The sequence below is a fragment of the Pieris rapae genome, chromosome 2 (assembly GCF_905147795.1).
Source record: "Pieris rapae chromosome 2, ilPieRapa1.1, whole genome shotgun sequence".
Taxonomy (NCBI): Eukaryota; Metazoa; Arthropoda; class Insecta; order Lepidoptera; family Pieridae; genus Pieris; species Pieris rapae.
Window position 1 is genome coordinate 7,822,341 of NC_059510.1, and position 5,818 is coordinate 7,828,158.

The window sequence follows — 5,818 nt, forward strand, 5'->3', positions numbered from 1 at the left end:
TATTTAAATTAATTATGTGGAGAAATATATAACGACTCCTTTTAGTTTTAAGGCCGGAAGAGATGTATCATCATGTAATCGGTATTTAGTTTATTATGGGCGTTGGCTCATCCAAAATTGTTGAAAAAATTTAAAGAAATTTGCCTTTATATACCAACGGATCCAACATGGCTGTGGGTGCCTGCATCTACATGCAGGCACCCACAGCCATGTTGGATAAAATAGTTTTTTGAATACATCGTGGTGCTACCACCACGATGTATTCAAAAAACTATTTTATCACCTTCCGAGGGGAATGGGGTGATTAAATTCTCGAAGACAAAGTGCTTTCATAGCGTAGGCGACTATTTAAACCTCAATTTTTGCCAAAAATTATAAATAACATAACTTCTTATTATGACATGATAATTAATATCCAATTTGCATGCCTATTTTAAATGATTGATTGTAAGTTTTATTATATATCTAAATGTACCACTTTTCGAAATAAATGATTCATTAATATATATTTCAATATTTCTTTACAATTAAATCAATAGATTAAGATTAGAATAGCAAACCGCGAACATCGCAAAGAAAGAGTGACAGATGTAAGATACATAATAATTTTAGGTAACATACTTAAAATATCTAGATCTAGTCAATATATCAGATCCATATATTAACTTATGTATTTAAATCTGATTTACTTTAAAAACATAACACGTCATATTCCTTAAATTTGTTCTATTCATAGGGTTTTCCGTAATACTAATGATCCCTAAAACCGTAGCAAACTAGCCGAAAGATATCTTTGTGCGCGCGCGCAGAAGCGTTATCAGTGTTTAGCAAACTGCGTCATTGTCATTGCGTCAGAGATTTAAAGATAATGCATTCTTAAGATAATCCCGGAGACAGAAATTTAAAGATACATTTGGGCTATATAGTTTCATTTTAAAATGTTATTCTTATAAAAATGTCCGGACGATACCATAGACAAATATATAGATATAAGAATTATAACTACACTATTATAGTACTACTTAGGTCTAAACACACATTTGAATACTAAATTAAACTATAAGCTATTTTTTATAGAAATTGACAAGAGGCTCACTTGATTTTAAGTGATACCGCCGCCCATGGTGGCTCAATGGCAGAAGGCTCGCGAGTGCGTTGCCGGCCTTTTAGCAAGTGGTACCCTCTTTCCCTGAAGGATCCTAGATGGCTGTTATCCATAATTTCGCCGCGAATATTTCGTCGTTTCCTCCTAAATCAAGTATGTTACCTTCATGGTAGTATTCATTATAATTTACGTGATTAGGTTTGGGCTTACCAACAACGCATTCAGCCAGATCTGGCTGAAAAGCTAAACTAACTCTTAGGCTATGCACTTGCAAACCTTCTGGTCTAGCTGGTGTCCATAGGCGGTTGTATACACTTAAAGTGACCCGCCTAATCGTTTTCCACCTGTCCCAGAACAATATTTTACTTTACAATCAATGCATTAAAAATTAATAAAAGTAAAATACATTTTTAACGCTGGCAGCATTTCCTTTCTGTATTGCAGTACTTATTCGTTGAGCGAAGAAAGCACCAGGTCACCGGTACTATATATTAGGCGGCAACTTAAATCTTTAATTAGCGCCTGTGCACTTGACCCCAACGGCCCAAGAATAGAGACGCCGAAGATAAGTTTGAGTTATTTTATCAAAATATTATAATATGAAGAAGAGCCTTGTAATCCAATTTTTGGTGGTCGGTGCCAATAACCCTGAGTATTTTAAAGTCGCTTAAGAATTGAAACCGAATTATGGCTATACAGAAAGTAACTTCTATTATAGGAATAACATTAAAAAAATATTATACGACCTTAGTGGCTTAAATGGAAAGTAATAAGTTTTTTTTAATACTTTTTTATGGAACATAAGATACCGCCGTTAATAATAAGTAATTTAATTTTATTGTATTCTTTCAACGAAGTTTAAAACAAAAATTAGTAATAAAGATTCTAAAAAATAAAGAAGAGTTGTACAATTTACCACAATAACAGATCAGATAGACCGCACTGAGTATTGTAAGTCAGCGGTCACTGTTGTTAGTTAAGTCCTTACAATCTTATTGATACGCTTTTTTTGTTAAAGGTTCTTCAGACAAACCACGCCACGCGTTTTTGCAAGAAAACCTTTACATTTTTTAAGCTTGCTTCAATTTAAAGTTTCTAATACACATTACAACATAGAATAAAACAATTATATCAAATCAGTAAACAACATCAATAATTAGCAAAGAAAAATACTAAAAATGACAGTTGCTTGATGTCTTTTAGGAATAACATTTGTTTCTTGGTTGTCATATATTTATAGAAACCTTCACAAATTTGCGTTTTATATCTATAGTCTGAGAGCCAATCTCTTTGGTCTATTTTAATCATTTTGTACTAAGTTTTGACACAAATCTATGAAAGTGATAGGAAGTTCACTGGTTTGTCTAGTAAAACATAAAATACTAACGGCACCGAAGACGTTTTCCCGTACACATGTCTACAACAAAATTTATACTATTTGCAAATACTCTTAAACAAAACAAGGATTTATATTTATATATGAAGATATTTTATCTCTCTATGATGATGCTATATTATTTTTTACATCACAGTACTATTTCAATGATAGAGTATTGACATATGGTATAGTAATAACAATATAAGTCAATATTTCAATAGGCTTATTGTGCAGATAAAAACACACCAGGTACACTTTATTAAGAAGGAAAGGAGTATTTACGTAAATATTTTTCTTGTCTAATGTAGGACTAATTTCTAAAAGAGCGGAATAAATCATATAAGCATAAACATCGTAAATGAAAAAGTTTAAATTTAAAACGCACGATTCGCGCCTGCAATCTGAAAGTCCCTTAGCGCAGCACAACACAGTATTGTGCTATTGTATCAGTGGAGTGCGAGTCTAATACGATAAAACCACTTAAGTACTATTCAAGAGTTATCCAACAATTGATTTGACGCTTGGTTGGCTAATCGGTCAATATGCTAAGATTTTGTAATATGGGGCATCTTTTTCGGCGACGTCTTTGTGGAAAAGATTAGGGACGTATCAAATCTCTATGGTGTGTAAACGCGTTAATATGTGTATGAAAAAACCTTATTTTGACCGTTAAATTTCATATACTAGGAAAGTGTACTTGGTTCAGTAATTATATAACTAGAGGAAAAGTGTCGTCTTAATCGTATTCCGTGTTTTTATTATTACATTTTAAAGTAATTATGGCTAGGTTGCCAAGGTAACCTTTAAGCCAGTTTATATTAACACGTAATCAACGACAATTACATATTCACTAAAGAGAGAGAGAGAGAGATTACGAGCCACCAAAATATTAAATAAATTTCCGTAGAAAATGTACCATATTAATTTAAAAAAAACTATTTTGATTTCAAATGTATTGCTTTGCATTGCCGAGCGAGCCAATCACAGACAAGACAATACTAACATGGCCGTCGTCTGTTAGACAATATTTACCTTTTGACCTAAATGTGAAGATAAATTACCTATATCTATAAAACTTGTTTATAAACACTGTGCAGCAGATGATTTCTGAACAGAATCGAAGCTTCATAGGAACATAACTTCCTGTAGTGGATGACAATGACATGTTCCAACAAGGTTTTCAGGGAAATAGTCAATGCTCCCTGGTACATTCCCAATGATGACCTCTATCGGGACCTTAAAGAAGACGATGTCACCACAATAATCAAAAAGATTGCTGGAGGCCATGAACAAAAGCTCCACCAACATGTCAGTGTCAAGGCTATTCAACTTCTTGGGACCACGGCAATGTTTGCCGCGCATCACCACTATGTGAAACCAGGAACCCACAAAACTATTTACAAACCAATTCGACCTAAGGGTCCTAAAAAAACATAAAAAGCTGGCAATTCACTTGCGAACCTTCTCGCAATATGATTGTCCATGGGCGGCAGTTTCACTTAACATCAGATGAGCCTCCTGCGCGTTTCCTTCCTATTATTAAAAAAAATCTGGCAACACAGATTAGCAAAAAAATATCTGAGAAGTTTTTATATAAAAGTTAAAACTCGCGTAATGTCTTACACAGCACCGTATCAAAGATCCTGTCCCTTTCACAGGTCTCGTATCATTGTTCTTAAAACCATACAAAACCTATACTATTTTATAGAGTAAATACGCGCATAGATAAGTTTTAAATACGGGTTTATTTTGAATTTATTCATAGAATTACCGCGAGAGTTTGTAACAAATGTTTTGAATTTGTTTGTTAAGCTTTCGTTTCTATATATCAGGTATCTGGTGCAAAAACTCGCAGTTCAATCTCCGTACATTATTTTACAACTAGTTTTCACTTGATTTGTTTTATTAACGACGCGGAAAAACTATTGAAATGATTTTTTGTAACTTATACGAAATTATTTCATTGATTTAACTAAGTAAGTTATATGTTATACAGGTATACCTACCACGTTTTTATTTTTACTATAAGTATTTTTATTAGACTGAAATCTTATTCAAATGCCCCATTTACATTTTGAATAAATAGGACGTTTGTAAACGTTGCTTCTTGTTCGGTGTCTAAATTAGTACCTTTAATTTAAGGAAATTATAAAAAAGGCAATAATTGTGATTTGGTATTCAGATATTGCAACCCAACGCCATTTATCCAAGTTAAAAATGACTTCAATGCCTGTTAATTTTCTCTCCCCTTCACTGTGCATATCTGAGTATTACTCAAGTAAGTTATAAAGATAAGTCAAGAAGCGGATTCTCAGGAATCTGAGGGGCGACAAGAGAGGCGTATCTTACATTTAATTTTATATGGAAATGGCTTTTTTATATTAAAAATTGTTATAAATTTATTTAGGATTAGAATTACACTACGTATAATTATTATAAATATTCATCCACATTTACAAAAGATACACACTCTTAAATTGATATACAGTTTTTTTTTCCAAGGACCTTACAGATTCTTACTAGACTACCTTATAGACATTTCCAACTGGCCCGTCTCTCTTTCTCTTGAGCATTTTTCTCCCAATCTTTTTCACCAACTTCTTTATACTCGTCAGCCCATCGCGCGCAATCTCTCTTTCTTTTAGTCTCTGTGTTGACTTATCTAGATAACTATTACGTGGTATATTTTAAAGAAAACGTAGTATGAGTATTACAAATAATTAAAAAAGTTGTATAAGACATTAAGTATGTGTGCATGTACGAGATTTTTTTTTTAATTTTATATGTAAGAGGAGGCAAACGGGCAGGAGTTGGTAGGCTGTAGAACGACCGACATCGAGTTGATATGGATGGTATTGTTACGAAGACGGGTCAACTGCAATGTTTTTAGATTTTTCCACTACTTAGAGAACTTTTCAGCAGGCTGAAATATGATTTATGACCGTTTCAGGAGAGGGTCAATCACATATTAGAAAATCGAAATTTACATAATGTTGCCGTAGTTTTCAGGAGGCTGAAACATTTTTTCAGTCGGTTTCAGAGCACGCATAGACGAATGGTACACTTTTCAGTAGACCCGTTTTCAGGCGTTTTCAGGCTTGGTTATAACCCTTTGATGAAGGAATATTCTAGAAAGAATTTTCTAGGTGTGGGACAAGCACTGTTTGATACGCGAAAGAGAGAAAAGATAAGAACCTTCTCGAAGCTAGACCGAGAACTCTAGAACGTCGTACGACAAGCACGTAGCAGTGTGCGAAAGAGATAGCAAGTACGCGCGTTCTAGAATTAGGCGATCGCTACTCAGTAGCGCTCCCGCCTAGAAAGTTCTCGTAAAC